The following is a 19,959-nucleotide window of genomic DNA, read 5'->3' on the forward strand; positions in this document are numbered from 1 at the left end:
AGTTGTTGTACTTTCGGCTCTCCCTTCTTAGATGGTTCCAAAGTTGGAGGTAAGCCCCCAAGATCCAAATCTTCTTCCATGATAATTCCTCCAGCTGCAACTTCAGCATAGGTTTGTATCTGTTTTCCATCTTTTTCTTGTTGTAACATCTCCATTTTCTTCCTCCCCCCCCCCCCCCCGGTGAGGGTGGGTATCCAGCCTTTAAAACATTTACATAGAAGTCTTTTGCCTTCCAGACTGTGTTTAACCGGTATCTTTCTCCATTATAAGTCACTATTAGATCAATTGGAACGTCCCATCTGTATACCACTTGTTGATTTCTCAGCTCATTTACTAAAAAGCCAAAGTCTTTTCTACTTCTCAGCATCTTTGGAGGAATCTCTTTCAAAACCACCACCTCTTGCCCAGCCACCTGAACTTTATTCTTGTAGGAAGCTTGTAAAATATCGTTTCTGATCCTCCTGGTTGTAAAATAGATCACCACATCTCTTGGCAGCTGTCTTTGTTTTGCCAGCCAGGAATTAACCCTGTAAATGTTATCAATTTGGCTTGCCATATCTTCTGGTCTTTCTTTAATTATCTCTGCAATAGCATCAGCACAGATATCTTTTAAATTTTCTTTACTATTTTCTTTCAGGCCTCTCAATCTCAAAGCAAACTCCATGGAACTGTATTGTAACATTACCAAGTCATCATCCACTTTCTCTGTTCTGGTCATAACATCTCCCATTTTGCTTTCCAAATTTAAATTGGCTTGATTAATTTCTTCAACTTTCCCATCAAGCTGGATAACAAGGTTTGACAATCCTGATACAGCATAAATAATATCATCTCTTATTTCATCATGTTTCTCTGCAACCACTTCCTTAATTGAACTTATATCCTCCTCAACTTTCTTTAATTTCCCTTCACAAGTAATGTTAAGTTATTCATAGCTTCTTTCATTGTTGTTGCTTGATTATTCATGGCTTCTTTCATAAATTCTTTAAAATCATTAAGTGCTGACTGTGACTCTGACTCTGTGAATCAGCCGGAAGTTGTGCTTTCTGTGTCACCACTGACACAACTGGAGAACCTCTCCCTCCTTTAACAATTCCTGGTTTCACTTGTTTAGAAGCCATTTTTTTTCCCCTTCTATAAAGAGATCTTTTTTTTTTTCCAAAGCCACAAAGTCCCTTAAACAACTTTAAAATGTTCGTAATTTATCAGGCAGGATAGTTTTTTTTTTCTCCACAAGCTCTCACTTCCCAGCAGTTAATAAGCAGCTAATCCACTCTCCCAGCGCAAAGTTCTCAATAAGCACTTTCGTTTCTGGCTTTCACTTTCAAAACCATAACAAAGACGCCATCTTCAGCCTCTAGCTCAATGAAATTCAGTTTGAAACAAAGTAACTTCGGAGTTAAGCTCTGTACTTTTAAAGATTCTCCTGTTTCCGCTCTGCCTGCGCTTGTAATCAGTCAAACTCACTTTTGAAAGCAGGATCGGATCGCGGCTTCTCGCTCTGCTTTCGCAGAGTCGTCCTGGCTTCGGAGCTTCTTGGCAGGCTGGCTGGGGAGCTCTCACCCTCCAAACCTGTGGAAATATTCCAGAGGGCTTTCGGGGAGCTCTACTCTCGCCCACCGGCTCTTCTCTCCTTCTTTTCCCGAAGGGGAGGTTTTTCAGCCGCCAGACAGCCGGTTTGCGCTGTCAAAGCGGCTTTTACGAAGACACAGGGCTGGCGGTCTTAAAAGACCATCCATGGAACTTGCGGTGCCGACCGGAAGTCCCCAATGTTGGAAAAGATTGAGGGCAAAAGAAGAAAAGGATGACAGAGAATGAGGTGGCTGGATGGAGTCACTGAAGCAGTAGGCGTGAGATTAAATGGTCTCTGGGGGATGGTAGAGGACAGGAAGGCCTGGAGAAAAGTTGTCCATGGGGTCATGATGGGTCAGACACGACTTTGCAACTAACAACAACAAAGAAATAAGTGGAAAGTTTAAACTGGGAAAATAGTAGTATATATATAGAATGGAATTTATTATAAATATAGATACATTAAGATGAGGAGGTGGAAGACAATGATTCGGTATATCTATATCATTACATCAAATAATATATTATAATTATAATGAGCACATTAAGGCTAGAAGTTGGAAGATAAAAATTCTGTATATGTAATTATATTATTACTGTGCGAAAAATATGTCAATCCAGTCATTACACTATCCACAAAAAATGTTGGGTGTAACATATACAAAAAACATATACAAAAAACAGAAAGCTGATGCATCATCCTGGCTTGATATTTGGGTTTGAAAAGATGTAAGATCCAAGGCTTGCTACAAAGGTGTTGCCACAGAAAGAATATCCCATTTGTTGACAACTTTCTCACTTTTAAAAGTGTTGAAATCCCCCCACCAAAATAAACCCCTCAGAGGGTAATTTTAAGGACTGGACAATTTCAAGTGGACTTCTTGGCTTGAACAACAATTAAGATGTTGCCTCAGGAAAGCTAACATTTTGTGTTATTTTTCGAAGTATGATTGATGATTTCTTGACGTTTAAGAGAATGCCAACCATTATTGCTGTCAATGGAGCCAACTCAGTGGTGTGTTGCTACCGGTTGGCCCCAGATTGGATGAACCGGTAGCAGCGGTGCCGGGAGGCTCCACCCACCTGCCCGGATGCTTATGCACACGCACAGAAGTGTTGTGCGAGCGCGCACGCGCGCCCATGAGCAAACCAGTAGCGACCAGTAGCGACAGGAACCCGCCCCTGAGCCAACTCTCCATTTCTTTTACTGGTTTCTCATTCTTTTTCCCTCTTTTTCTTCCTCTCATTTATTAGCTATATAAAATTATCTTGATAATCCTCTCATTTTATGTGAGAAATGTGGAGGCCCGGATTCAAGCCAGCCCCTGGTATTAATATGCTGCTTGCGAGAGAACAACACTCTCTCGGAAAAGACTTCCTTCCAATATTGAAGAGTTTGCATGCTCAGTACCCATTCACCCCTACTGCTTTGTTGCTATGTGGGAGTACAAGTTGACAGAAAACATCCTCAGTAATATGCAGTTCTGAGATGTTCCAAGCTTTGAAGAGCCTGATCAACCTCTCAAAACAAAAGCACATATGGCGTAATCTATTATATATTTAAGTCACTATTCCAAAGTTTCCTCTGAGAATAAGCATGAAACAGATTTTCAGAAGAAAGAAAAACTCCACAGCAACAGCTTCAAAAACAGAGGCTTCTCCAGTGAGAATATTTCAGAATGCCTCTTAAGAAACCCAGTAAAATAAAATACACATCTTTCTTTCATATTTCTGCATTTTAGTACAGTAAGGTTTCAAAAGTAGCAGCAACAAAACAGCAAAAAAATAAAATTCAGGGGGTGGGGAAAGAGAACAAATATATCAAAAATAGCAGGAATAAAATACAAATGATCTGAAAATGATTAAAATCTTCATAGAATATGTACAGTACTTGAAATCAAAGAGCTTGCTATTGTGTTGTATATTTCTTTTAACAGGAAAAGCAAAGAGGCTGAACTATGATAAGATTGAGGAAATTCACATATTCTTTTCAAAAGTTATGGTCAATTTTTTTAAAAATAATTTTTATTAATATATTCTATACACTAATACACAAATAAAATATACAATCCTGCCACCATGGTATAATATGATTACATTGTCCATAAGTATAAAATCATTCCTTTATACATACATATTTGCCACCATATATATATACATCATCATATATCTATTCTATCCCACCTTTTCTGGACCCAATCGTACCATACTTTCCAACTGTTATAAAATTCTGAAACTTTTTTTACCATTGATCAATCTAGTTAATCTATCTGATTCCGCACACTCATTGATTTTATATATTATTTTCAAATCTATCGGTAAGTATTGATTTTTCCACTCCTGCGCATACGCTAATCTTGCTGCAGTGATAATGTGAGTTAACAAGAACCATATATCTGATTTAACATTCAAAGATTTTGCCCCCAATAGGAAAGTCTCAGGTCTTAATTCCAAATTAATCTGTGTAATTTCCAAAATCCATTGCCGTATTTTTTTCCAATATTTAACCGCCTGCGGGCAGGTCCACCATTGGTGAAAATAATTTCCATTACTGTAACCGCACTTCCAACAGCAGGCAGATGTCCCGGGAAACATTTTAGCTAATCTCGCCGGGGGGAGATGCCACCGGTAGACCATTTTATATATGTTTTCTTTATATGAGGAGGCCATGGTTAATTTCATATTTTTCAACCAAATCTGTTCCCATTGCTGGAAGTCAAGGGGATATCCAAAATTTCGCCCCCATGCTATCATACAATCCTTCACTACATCCTGTCCTATCTGCAGAGACAATAAATATGCATAACATTTAGATAATATCCCTTTCCCTCCTTCTAATAAGATCTTATCCAATTCTTGTCTTTTACGGTAGATTCCTTCACTATGTAAATCTTTTTTATACCTGGAGTGCACTTGAGAATAAGACCACCAGTCTATCTTATATCCTTGAAGAGTTAATAATTCTCGTGACTTCGGATTACCCTGAGCATCCAAGAAACCTTCATACGTCAAGGTTTTCTCCCCTTTATACAATGTCGGGTAAACCTGAGCTTCCTGCGCCGAAATCTAACATGGAACTTTTGAATATACTCTTCTAACCTTTTCCCAAGTGTACCCAAGCGTCCTACGTAAATAGTGATCATCAAAGTGTCTAGGACGGCCGGATGCTCCCGGCCATAGAAAATAGTGCCAGCCATGTTGAAGACCGGCTCCCTCAAATGTCAAAAGTCGTCTCTTTTGTAGGACCATCCATTCTTTCACCCAAATCAAGTTCGCTGCTTGGTGATAGAGCTCCCAATTTGGGAGTCCAAATCCTCCTCTATTTTTGGGTTCTTGTAACATTTTAAGTCTAATCCGTGGCCTCTTTCCCTGCCAGATAAATTTAGATATACTCCTATCCAAATTTGTAAAAAACTCTTTATTCAACCTTACCGGGGCTGTTTGGAATAGAAATAACCATTTGGGTAACACGCATATCTTAATGGTTGCCACCCTTCCCAAAATTGATAGCTGGAGATTTTTCCATCTTTCTAAGTCTCTGAGCATCTGGCTGTAAAGAGGAAGATAGTTATCCTCCTTTATGGAGGAACATCTGGCGGTCAACCATATACCCAGATACTTAATTTTATTTGTTATTCTTAAGCCCATTAACTGCTCCAGCTGTTGCCTTTGCATCTGAGTCATATTTTTCACTAGGATTTTAGTTTTTTCTTCATTCATCTTTAACCCCGCTACCTTCCCATACTCTCTAATCAAGCATAATAATTTCAAGCCCGAGTCCAGTGGTTGATCCAAGATAAATACAAGATCGTCTGCATAAGCCTGAACTTTAACTTCCTCCTGCCTAATCTTCATTCCTTTTACTTCCGTGTTTCCTCTCACTTCTCTAAGCAGGGGCTCTAAAGTTAATACAAATAGCAATGGGGAAAGGGGACATCCCTGTCTTGTACCTCTACGAATTTGAATTCTCTCCGTCTCCTCTCCATCTATGAGAACTCTTGTAGTCTGCTCCCGGTAGATAGCTCGAATTGCCCGAATAAAATTCCCACCAAACTCCATATATTCCAATTGAAAAATCATAATTTCCCAACTGATTCTGTCAAACGCCTTTTGGGCGTCAACAAAAATTAAAGCTAATTGTTTATCCGGGTGATTTTCGAAAAATTCTAGTGTATTCATGATAATTCTAAGATTATCTCGTAGATATCTATTAGGAAGGAAGCCGTTTTGGTCTGAGTGAATGAATTGGTTAAGGAAGCAGCTAAGCCTAGCTGCAAGAACCCCCACAAATATCTTATAATCGGAGTTTAGTAATGATATTGGTCTATAGTTCTTAATAAGAGATAGATCAGTTCCTTCTTTTGGGATAATAGAAATATAAGCCTCAGTCCAAGATACTGGAACCTGAGCCTCTTTCATAACCACATTGAATAAATCCGTCATGTGTCTTCCTATCACGTCAAACACTATTTTGTATAATTCAACTGGAAGGCCATCTCTACCCGGGGTTTTGCCATTTGCCTGTGCTTTCATAACTGTTTCTACTTCCTCCATCGTAAATTCCGCATTAAGAATTTCCTTCAGTTATGGTCAATTTTGATTGCAAGATGATGGTATCATTTGGAGAACTATATGAGTTTAGTGGGTTCAGGTAGTGATAAATTTTTGACTGCAAGAGGGGACATTCTGGGGGCCTTTTAATGAGGCCTCACTTTGCCCTTTCCTCAAAAAAAGTCACTTGATCCCACCTACTTGGACAATTTTTGCCATCTTCCCTTTTTAGGGAATGTGGTAGAAAAGGTGGCTGCTTGGCAGCTTCCACGAGGTCCTGGATGAAACGGATTATTTGGATTCCTTTCAGTCAGGATTTAGGCCCAGTTATAGGACAGAAACAGCATTGGTCACATTTGTGGATGATCTCTGGCAAGAGCAGGACAGTACAGCCATCCTTACTCTCCTTGTCATCTCAGCAGCCTTCTGTACCATCAACCATGGTATTCTTTTGGGCAGCTAGAGGTCTAGGACTGGGTAGCATAGTCTTGCACTGGTTTGGCTCCTTTTTCCAAAGTTGACTCCAATCAGTATTGATAGGGAGTGAGATATCCAGCCCATGGTCTGTAGAGTGCTGCAAGGCTTGGTACTTTCTCCACTCCTTTTTAACATGATCTGTCACCACAGGTTGAGGTATCAGTATGCAGATGATACTCAACTTTATATCTCCACTTCTGGTGAGCCAAGTGATGCTGTTGCTGCCCTTTCACGGTGCCTGCAGACTGTGGGGTTCTTGATGGGATACAAAAGGCTTTGGCTGAAGGAAATATCAAGTATTGGTGCATGAAACTTCAAGATCTGGGACTTTGGCATCTTTAACTTTGGATGGGGTGACACTACCCTAGACAGACCTGTTCCATAAAGAGCAGGTGGCAGTTGCTACTAGGAGAGTAAGTGTCGAATGAGTAGGGAACAATGAGTGTCAATTGCAAGAGGCAGTTTTACTTGGAACAGCTTGAAATCCTGCAACAATAATATCATCGAACATCAACATCTGCCTGTCCCAGGTCCTTGGTAGGATAGGTGAATAAAAATACCAAATCAAGTCTAAACATCTGGCTGACTGGGACAAATCCTGATAATAATAATTATGTTTAAAAAAACTGTGTTACAGCATATGCCTTATTCAAGATTCTGCCCAATCATGCCTATTTTCATCATTCCATTCCATAGTCTTAGTTTCTGATCCCCACCCAAACATGCTTCAGTCTCCTTAATTGTCTTACTTGTTCCATGATTAAGAAATGTCTAAATATGTTTATACTCTTTGCAAAATTGGATTTCATAAGCTTGCTGGTCAATGCCTCTTGGTGCTTGACTTGTAATGGGTTTATTGTTATTATATAAGATGATTCTGGTAGTTTTAAACCAGGAAAAAAATTAACTGCATTCTTAGAGCAGTTATAATGAAAAATGTTTGGTTTAGTGTTTTACCATGTCTGGCATAGCTAAATCAGGTGCTATAAGATTATAAATCTTATATTATTATAATATAAGAAATATAATTTCTTATATTATCCACATGTTGGATACTGTACATTCTCCCTTGCGCTGCTTAGAGAGTCCATTGGATGGGTTAATCCGCATGTCATTGGCCAGAGACTGAGTAAAAATTTGGTTAAACACACCTCCACTTCCTGTCTAGCTCCAGTTTATTTACTCAATCCCGGCCATTAGAGACATATTTTTCCTAGCTCCATCTCTGGACTCTTTAAACAACAATTGGGAGAATTATTTCTTTGGTTTTCTTGTCTGACTGCTTCGTTTTGAGATTTGTGGATGGGTGGCGGTTTGTAACTCCACGCTTGTTCTCGCATCGCTCAGCTGAGCTGCAGTTTCGGCGGTGGCGTTTCTGGCCATATTTTGTCAGGATCTCCTCTGTGACGCGTGGCTGGATCCCTGGATGCTGTGAGTTGCTTGTAGCGCCAGAGAAGCCGTTTTGCCGGTTTCGCGCGTTTGGGATTGAGAAAAGCCCCATGTTGTTGGGGCTCAGCTCTTCCTGGCCCAGTCAGTCTACTGCTGCCTTCTGAGGAGCCATTTCGTCGGTTCCACTCCCTTGGGGCCCTGAAATTTGAGGTGTGACGGATCTGTTCTGTCGGATCCGCACCATTGCGTGGCCATTTTCTGGGGGCCTTACAGTGCCGTGTTGCCGGCTCTGGCCCATTTTGCCACCTTGCTGCAGGCTTTTTTGGAGCTTATGGATGAGGAAAAAGCCTTTGACTACAACTTATCTGGGGAGGAAGAGCCTACGTTGGACAGACCTCATTCCATGGGTCTATTCCATCATGAATTGTTTAAAACCTTATTACAAAAGGCAAAGGCTACCGCCAACATGGGAGTCAAGATGGCACCCTTGGAGGGATCTTCGGAAACTACTGACTCCAATACACTGCTTTTCACCGAAGCAGTCACTGAACAGGATGTCATCTTGCCTAAGCTATTCGTTGATACAATACAGCATCAATGGTCCCAACCATATCAACTCCTAGCGGCCTGGACAAGAAGCTGTATACCATGGAGCAGGAGCTCGAAGACCTCCTTAAGCTTCCCACAGTCGATGTTCCAATGGCTATTCTAACCTCACTTAGCATGCAGCTGAGGGCCTTTGTACTGAGGACAGGAGAGCCGAAACATCGGTCCACAAAACCCACCAAGCGGCGGCATGGGCCATCAAATCAGCCACAGCTGCATCTTTTTTCGCCAAAACTTCACTTATTTGGCTGCGCCAGATGCAGGCTAGAGCATCACCAGAAGATTCTCACCTACACCAAGATATCAATAAGCGGATTGCAGCTACAGAGTATTCCGCCGACGCGACTCTCAATTTGGCTAAATTTGCTTCACGTGCCCTGGCATCCAACATCACGTCCAGATGTCTTCTCTGGTTATGACTTTGGCACGCGGACATGACCAAATGGTGTCTCACCGTGGCGCCCTTCAAGGGCAGATCGTTTTTCGGTGAAGCCCTGGATCCGATCCTTGTCGAAGGTAGGGACAAGAAGAAAGTCCTCCCCTTTGTCTCCAGATGCTCTGATAGACGATCTGCCTTTCCCTATCATAGGCAGTCCTTTCGTTCATCGGATCCCAGGTTTCAATCCCCGGCCTATCAGCAGCCATTCAATCAACCTGTCAATAGGTCCCATTTCAGACAGCCATTCAGAGAACAAACACGTCAACCTCAATCCAAGCAGCCCTTCCGGGGCTCCTCCTTTCACCCCTACTGTAGAAACAAGTGATTCTTCACTCCAGGAGCCCATTGGCGGTCGTCTTGTTAAATTTGCTACCACTTGGCGGTCTATGACAACTGATGCCTGGGCCATTCAAACGGTCTCCCTTGGGGTGACTTTGGAATTCATTTCTGTACCTCCCCAGAGGTTCATTCGCTGCTCTATATCTACAGATCCTTCCAAGAGAGCTCTAATGGAAGCTGAAATTCTACACCTACTTGCCGTTCAGGCCATTGAACCAGTTCCACCAGAACACCAGGGTTCTGGCTTCTATTTGTTCCTTTTCTTGGTATCTAAGAAATTGGGGGGAAGTAGAGCCATATTGGATCTGAAGCGTCTCAATGCACATATAAAGTACAGGTGCTTTAAGATGCACTCTCTGCACAGCATTCTGGGCGGCATCAGACAAGGAGATTATTTGGCATCCATAGATCTCTGGGAAGCTTATCTCCACATTCCCATCAGAACATTGCACAGGAGATTCCTCAGATTCTGGTATGACGGGGCTCATTATCAATATAGAGCCTTACCTTTCAAACTCTCTTCTGCCCCCCCCCCGCACATTTACCAAGCTTCTGGATGCAGTGGTGGCCCACTTACAGGCATCGCCAATCAGATTTCAATGCTACCTGGATGACATTTTAATTCAGTCTTCTTCATTCCAACAGGCAAAACACAATCTCCAAGTAACAATCCATACTCTCCAAGACCACAGGTTCTCCATGAATTGGGAGAAGAGTCATCTAACGCTGTCCACTGAATTGGTCCATCTAGGGGCACACATCAACACCTTGTCAGGCCAGGTATTTCTATCGCAGGAATGAAGGGCCAACATGCAGTCCACTGTGCAGCAAGTAAAGGCCCTCAAAAAGGTGCCCGTCCTATTGCTTTCCCAATTGCTGGATCAAATGATTTTGTGTCTGTCGATCGTTTCGTGGGCATGGCTACATTCACGTCCCCGTCAGTGGCTTCTTCTACCAAGCCAAAAAGCTGGTACCAGCAACACCAGCACTCGCATCAGGTTTCCCCTGAATGTAATCAAGTCCCTCAACTGGTGGACATCTACGGCTCTAACAAAAGGGTGCCTCTTCTATGAGCCTCAACGCATAGTCCTCATCAAAGATGCCAGTCTGTTCGGATGGGGGGCTCATTTAAACTCCTAAGTCACTCAGGGTCGATGGTCCCCCAAGGACCTTCAGAACGATGTCAATTGGCTGGAGTTATGTGCCGCTCATCTCGCACTCCGCAACTTCAAACATCACCTGTCGGGCCATCATGTTCTGCTACGAACAGACAATGTCACCACAAAAGCCCATGTGAACAGGCAAGGAGGAACACACTCCAGAATTCTAATGTGAGAAGCTGAAGCGCTAGGTCTATGGGTGGAGAGGCATCTGCTCTCTCTGCAGGCAGAACACATATCGGGCACCTCCAACAATCAAGCGAACTGGCTGAGCAGGACTACCATCGATCCTGCGGAGTGGCAACTACATCACACAATCTTTCTGGAAATCACAGCCAGATTTGGCCGCCCTCAGATCGATCTCTTCACCAGTCCAAGAATGCTCAGGTTCCGTGATTCTTCACCCAGTTCTGGACACCAGGGACCGAAGGGACCAATGACCTCCGCTGCAGGTGGCCTCAAGTCCTCCTGTATGCCTTTCCTCCAATACCCCTAATACCGAGGGTAATTCAAAAGATCTTGGAAGAGAGGGTGGAAGTCATCCTTGTCGCCCCGTACTGGCCTTGAAGGGCATGGTTCGCAGACTTCATGAGTCTGTCCATTACTCATCCCTGGAGGATTCCTCCGAACCAGATCGTCCTACACCAGGGGGCAGTTTACCACCCGGAACCCCAATGGTTCCAACTAGCCGCCTGGTGCTTGAAAGGGACCTACTAAAAAAGGACCACTTCTCGGCCCCAGTGATTTCTACTCTCCTGGCCTCCCGTCGAAGGTCTACAACTCGAATATACGACACAATCTGGTCCTCGTTCCATCGCTGGTGTTCCAACTTGGGCATTGTCCCTACTGACGCATCTATTCCTCAAGTCCTCAACTTTCTTCAAGCAGGGTTGGAGGCAGGTCTGGCAGTCAACACTCTTCGCCGGCAGGTCGCCGCATTGGCAACTGTCCTCACCTTCCAAGGACATGGCTCACTATCTCAGCACCCCCAGTCCGTTGTTTCTTCAGGGGGGCATCCAACCTTCGGCCCCCTCCAGTTCACAGGTATCCCTCCTGGGATCTCAGCCTTGTTCTTCAGGCCTTGACAGCTCCACCCTTCAAACCACTGGGTTCCATGGGTCTTAAATTTCTAAACTTCAAGGTGTCCTTCCTTATCACTATAACTTCCGCCCGTCGCGTATCAGAACTGGTGGCCCTTTCAATACGTAAGAATTTGTGCATCTTTCATTCTGACTGTGTCATATTACGGCTGGACCCCACCTTCCTTCCGAAAATTAACACCTGGTTTCACAGGGCCCAGGAAGTTATTTTGCCTGACTTCTGCCCCAAATCCACCCATCCCAGCGAACGCCGCTGGCACTCACTCAATGTCCGCAGAGCCCTGTGAAAGTACATCGCCAGGACTGCTCCGTTTAGAAAATCGGAATCATTATTCGTTTCCTTCCAGCCCAGGTTGCTTGGCGTTAAAGTGTCACCTTCCACCATTGCATGCTGGATCAAGGCCTGCATTTCCATTCCCTACGAACAGAGACACAGGTCTCGTCCAGGCCATCTCACAGCACATTCAACCAGGTGCCGCTTCTTGAAATCTGCAAGGTGGCACTTGGGTCTCCCCAACACCTTTCATTCGAAACTACAAGTTGGACAAGTTTGCATCCGCTGAGGCATTGTTCAGTCGTAGGGTCCTCCAACAGGTCCTTCCTGAGGAAGCAGTCCCTGGTTCTACTTCTTCCCGCTCTAGGGATATTTAGCTTGGGTATATCCCATCCAATGGACTCTCTAAGCAGCACAAGGGAGAAGGAACATTGGACTTACCTGAAGGTTCTTTTCCTTGCGCTGCGTGAGAGTCCATATCCTCCCTATCTTGGGGACTCTGGATCTCTACTAACTCTGTTTCCATTCAGGCTTATGTTTCTACAGATCTGGACTTTCATTAATAAACTGGAGCTAGACAGAAAGTGGAGGTGTGTTTAACCAAATTTTTACTCAGTCTCTGGCCAATGACATAAGGATTAACCCATCCAATGGACTCTCACACAGTGCAAGGAGAAAAAACCTTCATGTAAGTCCAATGTTCCTTCGTATAAATAAATGTCATTTAATTGTTTTTCATTGATGATTTTTCTTTTAAGCTTTGCTTTAATCCTCAATTTAGAACCATAATTGCTAAGCAAGATAGTGGTTAACTGTTTTGCACATTTACAATCTTTCTTGCCACAGTTCTTAAGTGAATCACTGCAGTTGTAAAGTTAGCAACATGCTTAAGTGAATCTGGTTCCCCATTGACTTTGCTTGGCAGCAGGTCGTAAACAGTGATCACATCACCCCAGGACACTGCAACTGTCATAAATATATGCCATTTGCAAAATATCAAAATTTTGATCATATGACCACAAGGATGCTGCAATGGTTGTAAGTGTGAAAAAAGTTCATAAGTAATAAGTCAATTTTTTCAGTGTCATTGTAATCGAAAGGTCACTAAATGAATGGTTGTAAGTCAAAGACTACTTAGTATACTGGTAAACTGAGGTTAAGCTGAGGCTGTGCTCAAAATATACTTTGTCAAAAGAAATGTCTGCTGTAGTGAAATAATGAGATACACAGTCAAAAGATTGAAGAAGAAAAAGGCCCCGGCAGAGTAATTTTGATACCACATAAATGTCACAGCCAAATTAAGAAGATGTTTCCACTGCTGAATGTTATAGCTGTACTCATGTATTCAGATAATGAGGATGTAGAGCATGGGTCTTCAAACTATGGCTCGCGGGCAGGGGTGAAATGCTCCCGGATTGGACCGGATCGGCCCATCTGGTAGCAATGATGGCTGGTAGTTCAGAGAACCGGTAGCAATGGCAACTGGAGGCTCCGCCCACCCACCCAGAAGTCATTACTTCCTGGAAGTGGCCCAACAGGCAGAATGACATGCTCAGAAAGAGACTCCGGTCATGTCCCGGAACCACTGCCCACTCACCGCCCGCTCACCCTTCGCCTTGGGTCAGAGGCCAGGGCCCAGGGATGCACCATTCACCAAAGCCCCGGAGCCCCTGCCTGCTCGCCGCCTGCCTCAACCAGGTCAGGGAATGCACCATTCCCTGACTCGGGCCTTGCCGCAGAGTCGCCGCCTGCTCGCCCTTCGCCACGCGGTGTATCCTACTCCTCATCTTTCTCCCGCAGCTGGTTTTAAGGGAACGCAGTGCCCGAAAGTTACCGGAGTCACTCCCTCTCCTTCTTGAATGTGCCACCACCATCGCTGCTCTGGTCCATGCGCTGGCTGGGCAAGCGCACACCGTTTATTTCATTCACTCATCAGCGGCAGGTTGGGTGTGCGCTTGCGTAGCCGGTGCGTGGACCAGGGCGGTGATGCTGGCAGCACATTCAGGAAGGAGAGTGAGCGACTCCGGTAACTTTCGGGCGCTTGCCTTCCCTGACAGCCAGCCGCCGGAGAAAGGTAAGGACACGCTGCTTGATGATGAGAGAGCGGGCAGCGGCTCTGGGGCAAGCCTGGTGTCGGGGAATGGTGCATTCCCTGACCTGTTTTTTTTTTTAATTTGATTTATATGCCTCCCTTCTCTGGAGACTCAGGGCGGTTTACCTTGCCTTGGTTGAGGCAAACGGTGAGCAGGCAGCGGCTCCAGGGCCCCAAGGAATGGCGCATCCCTGGAACCACGACCCAAAGCGAAGAGAGAGTGGGTGGCAGAATAGAAATTTCTGTGGGCGTGGCTTGGTGAGAGGGAGTCTTGTGACTGAGTGGGCGTGGCTGTGAGTGACATTGAGTTGGCCATGCCCACTCAGTCACAGGACACCCCCCCCCACCAAGCCACGCCCACAGAACCGGTAGAGGAAAAATTTAGATTTCACCCCCGCCCGCGGGCCACATGCAGCCCACTGAAGCAATTAATCTGGCCAATGGAGCACCATGAGGTTGCCCCGCCCGCATTGCCCCACCCATCCTTCAGTAGAGCGCAGGACTTGCCTTTGGGAGCCCTGCGGTAAGCTCAACGAATTTAGCCTGCAGAATGCTTCTGGAGGTGGGGTGTGTGTGAAAGGAGGCCAAGAAATGAGCTGTTTTGGCCTGGTTTTAGCCTGCAGAATGCTTTTGGAGGTGGGGGAGGGTAGTAAAAGGAGGCTGAAAAATGGGCAAAAATGGCCTGTTTTCACCTTCCCTGCCCCCAGAAGATAGAGAGAGAGAGAGAGAGAAAGAGAGAGAGGGAGAGATAGACAAAGAAAGAGAGAGAGAGAAAGAGATAGAGAGATTTCTCAAGCTCCTTGGGGCTGAGAAGAATTGCTGCAAAACTGAGTTTCCTGAAGTGGACCACTAGTTGTCTGGAGAAAGGGCAGGCTGGATGGCAAGCCATCTTGCCTTACACTTCTCACGCAGAAGCACCCACTTCGCAAGAGCATCACCTCCATGCATCGTGTTTTGGCGTTTTCCTCCCCGATTCCCCGTTGCAATTTGCAGAGCTGCATGCCCTTATGAAAATGCAGTGGCAGCAGTTTTCAGCCAGTTTCAAACAGCTAATCGTTTCCACCACCCATCTCCCAGTGTGCAGAGACCGAAAATGCGATGCTCATTTTTGGCAATGTGAGGATCCCCACCGCCTGAAACCGCCGGAAAATGTGGCTCACAGAGGCCAACAACCTCCCAAGGGTGGGGGCCAGCGGGTGGGTGGGGCTACATTCGGACCATAAGATGCACCCAGATTTTCACTCCCTTTTTGGGGGTAAAAAGGTGCATCTCATACTCCGAAAAATACAGTAGGTAGAATATTTAAAAATAGAGATATGTGCATTTATTATGCCAATATTACAGGTTGCAAACTTAGTAGAAAAAAAGTTTCCACTCAGGCTGCTATATTTCTCAGTCAACTGGGCAAAGGGAGGAGGAAGCAGAGTGTAAGGACTTGCCTCTTCTCTCTCTTCAAGAAAGTTAGGTTAAACATTGCAGAAAACCCCTCCCCTTTGTCCAGTCCAAGGTGAGCCAATCCACAGGTGCAAAGTTGTTATGAGAATTCAAGTTGAGAAGGTGATAACAACCCCCCTCCCTTTCCCAAGCAGGTACATAAAAGTGACAGGAAGACCAGAAACACGAAAGAGGTTTAAAAGGGCATCCAGGCCCCTTCCCCCCACCAAAATGGCAGTGTCCTGATAGGGATCTAAGGGACCTGACACGGAGAATGGAATGTGGTTATTCAACTGTAAAAACTTCTTGTAAAGGAAAAGTGAAACGTGAAAGTAAATGCTGCTTTTAAACATTATATATTACTGGTTCCAACATTGAATGTGTTGCAATGTCAACCTAAAGGCAATACAGGTAGTCCTCAATTTGCCATAATTGTTAAGTGAATCAGTGCAATTGTTAAGTGAGTCACTGCAGTCATTAAGTGAATACACTTCACCCATTGATTTTTCTTGTTGGAAGCCAGCTGAAAAGGTCTCAAATGGTGATCACATGATCCTGGAACACTGCAGCTATTGTAAATACATGCCCAAATTATGATCACATGTCCATGAAAATCCTGCAATGGTCAGGGCAAGGATTGGTCATAAATCACTTTTTTCAGTGCCATTGTAACTTCCAATAGTCACAGGATCAAACTAAAAGAAGATCCTCAAAACAAGTAGTTTTTTCTTCAGGCCTTTCAAATTGAGGATCAATGTCAGGAGTGCCATCATTCACTTGAGCTTCGCCTTCACTAGCTGTCAGTCTGCCATGGACTATGGGCAGAGGGAGCTGAATGGGAGGGGGTTGAAATAAATCAGGGAATTTTGGCATGCGAACTTCAGTTCTGGCTTTTGCTATACTGTAATCCACTTGACTTTTAGTAAAAGTATATCTTTCACTACAAATGGAGTCAACTAAAGGACCTTAGTTTTCTTGAGTAAAGGACCAAATCGGAGCAGGTCTGACAATATTCTAAGAAGAAAAATAAAGGATCTTGAAAAGAATCACTGACTATATAGATCACACCACTGAATTTGGGTTCCTCAGCCATGGTCTCTGCATAAGTAGGTGTATACCTATCACGATCCCAGAAATCGCTGTACCAATACACAAGGCATGGGAATTAGAGAATTTGAATAGAATAAGAATAGAATAGAACAGAACAGAACATAATTTTTTATTGGCCAAGTGTGATTGGACACACAACAGAAATTGGAATATTAATAGATGAAAAAGGTAAAAGATGTAATAAGAAAAAAGATAAATGTGAGATTGTTAGAAATTTTTTTCAAAAACTTTACTCTAAAAAGGAAATAGATAGTAAGAAATTGAAGGACTTTTTGAAAAAATATGAACATAGAAAAAAAGAAATGGAATATAAGGAAAAAATGGAGGGAAGTATAACCCAGCAAGAAATTATAGAAACGATCCAAAAATTTAAATTGGGTAAGGCACCAGGTGAGGATAGGTTGCCGGCAGAATTTTATAAGAAATTTAAAGACATAATAGTGCCAAAATTAGAAAAATTGTATAACAAAATTTTGCATGGTGTGGATATTCCAGCGTCTTGGAATAGATCACTGATTTCTTTGATTCCCAAACCAGGAAAAGATTTAGAATTGGTAGAATCATATAGACCTATTTCCCTAATAAATCAGGATGCAAAAATATTTACAGCTATTTTAGCAAATAGATTAAATAGCTTTATAGACAAATATATAAATGGTAATCAAGTAGGTTTTGTGAAAGGTAGATATATGTCAGACATAGTTAGGAGAGTTTTGAATATTATAAATATTGCAGAGTATAATAAGGATAGAATAGGAATATTAGCATTGGATATATTTAAAGCATTTGATTCAATTCAATGGGAAACGATTATAGAATTGATTAAGGCTTATGGATTTGGAGATAAATTTACTCAAGTTATTTCAAAATTATATCAAAAGGGGGTTGCCAGAGTAAAAGTGAATGGGATCTTAACAAAAGAGATAATTTTAGAAGACAAAGGTGTCCTCTATCCCCAGTATTGTTTTTACTAGCCATGGAGATCTTAGCAGTAAAAATAGAAGAAGACGAAGATATTATTGGATATAAAGGTGTTAAAATTAATTTGTATGCCGATGACACCCTGATTGTAATGAAAAATCCAGAAAAAGATATTGAAAAGATTAAGATGCATTTAGAGGAATTTGAAGAGTTTACTGGATTATCTATAAATTGGGCTAAATCAGAAATGTTATTAAATTGGGATATAAAAAAAGGAAAAGAGAAATTTAAAAATCAATTTGGAATAAAAGTTAAAGAAAATATAAGATATTTAGGAATAATATTATCAACAAAGATGAATGAAATGAAAAAGTTGAATTATGACAGACTGATAAGAGAAATTGATGAGAAAATCGGGAAGTATAAAAAATTAAATTTCTCTTGGTTTGGGAGAGTGGCATTAAGTAAAATGTTATTACCGAAATTCAATTTCCTATTTGAAATGCTCCCAATATATCTCTGAAAAGGATATGGAATTATATCAAAAGAAAATTGACAAATTTTGTAATGGTGATAAAAGGTCTAGGATAGTTAAAAAATTATGGTATCAAAATCAAAAGGAAGGAGGTCTTGGGATACCTAAATTGATTAATTATTATAGATCCTTTCAAGTGAGGATTGTAGTTAAAATAATTGTTGGTCGAAACGAATTATGGGGAAAATTGGAGTTGGGAGAAATTGAAAAATGGGGAAGAATATATTTTATGGCGAATATAGCGGAAAAAATTAAAGTTAGAAATGATTTATTAAATAGATTGTTGAAAACTTGGAGTAAATTTGACAGAAAATTGATTCCAGACAGATTACAATTGGGGAATTTGGAAGATGGGGATTTTCCCATAAATTTAAATAGGGAGAGGAAACAGGTGTTAAAAGAGGAAAATCTGGAAGGAATAAAAGAATGGATAAACGTGGTAAGAGATGATTTTAAAAAAGAGGAAATATATGAAAAGTGGAAATTGAATTGGTGGGAGAAGATACAGGTTAATAATTGGAATAAGAAATATAAGGATAGAACGAGGGTAAAAAGGTTAAAAACGGAATTTGAAAAAATAGTATCCCAATTAGGAATGGAAGAAATTGGAATTAAGGGGATTGGTTAGTAAGGTATATAAAATTATTAATTTGGATAGTAATTTACAAATGGTGATGAAAGATAATTGGGTAAAAGATTTAGAAACAGATATTACAGAACAGGAATGGATTTTGAATTGGAATAGTAGAATAATGAGGACCTTATCAATAAGAATAAAGGAGCATAGTTATAAAGTTATCTGGAAATGGTACCTGTTCCCAATAAGATAATATAAAATGAATAAAAGTGCTAGCAAGTTATGTTGGAAATGTAAAGTGGAGAATGGGACATATGAACACATGTGGTATGGATGTCATAAAGTGAAGAATTTTTGGTTACGAATAGAAGAAGAATCTAGTAAAATAATTAAAAAGGTAAAGTTGGGAGTAGATACCATCCTCATATTAAAGTTGAATGACAAGGTGTTAACAATTGATGAAAGAGAGCTTGTAAGGATATTGGTCATTATGGGATGAATTGTGATTGCAAGATACCGGAAATTGAATATTGAATACAAAATAAATGAATGGTTCAGAGAAGTTTGGAAAATTGCTCTTAATGATGAGTTAAAATGTGATATAAAATTCAAAAAAGGATTATTGAAAGAAAATATATTTTGGAGGATATGGCAACCATTCGTGGACTACGCAATCGGGAACTTGGAAGAAATAATGCCAGTGCCAATGCAAAGAGAATTTTGGAAGACCTGAAGATGAAGAAAAAATTCCTCCGCTTCTCCCTATTTTGTATTATACACTAGGTGTGGTTTTGTGTTTTGTCTTTAATTAAAAACTTAATAATAAAAAAAAAACCACTGCTTTCAACTAACTCTGATACCTAGATATGTCAAAACAGGGCCTCCTGGAAATTTTAGGTTCAGTTTCTATAAATGTTCGCTATAGCTTTTGGAGCTTTTTAAAAGTTAGTTTAATTAGCAGGGTTTTTTCCTACTATTCTTGAAATAGTAAGAAGTGAAAAATAAGATATCCTATGCTGGTCTTCCGGGATATGATAAGAGAAGTATCTTGTTAATATTCAAGTCTATAGCCACTTATTTTGTTGATTGTGTAGATTTATTTTATTTATTTATTTATTTATTATTGAATTTCTATACCGCCCTTCTCCCTGAGGACTCAGGGCGGTGTACAGCCAGAATTAAAAAACATGCAGTACAAATATTAAAAAACAATTAAAAGATATATAAATTTGGCCCAATTAAAACTCACTACCAGTTAAAACATTTAAAACATTTAAAAATTTCTTCTTAAGCCAGCCCAGCTTGCTTGAAAAAATGGGTTTTAAGGGCATGATGGAAGGCACTGAGGTCTTGGATTCTCCTTATCTCTGGGGGCAGCTGATT

General features: G+C 41.9%; 1 protein-coding gene across 33 annotated transcripts in view; it reads left to right on the forward strand.

Moving 5' to 3' along the window:
• Nucleotides 1–19,959, forward strand: part of LRRFIP1 (LRR binding FLII interacting protein 1) — a 245,806-nt gene that overhangs the window by 83,357 nt on the left and 142,490 nt on the right. The gene's annotated exons all lie outside the window — the stretch shown is intronic.

Source organism: Pantherophis guttatus, chromosome 1 (assembly GCF_059756535.1).
Source record: "Pantherophis guttatus breed Tessera chromosome 1, ASM5975653v1, whole genome shotgun sequence".
Lineage (NCBI taxonomy): Eukaryota > Metazoa > Chordata > Lepidosauria > Squamata > Colubridae > Pantherophis > Pantherophis guttatus.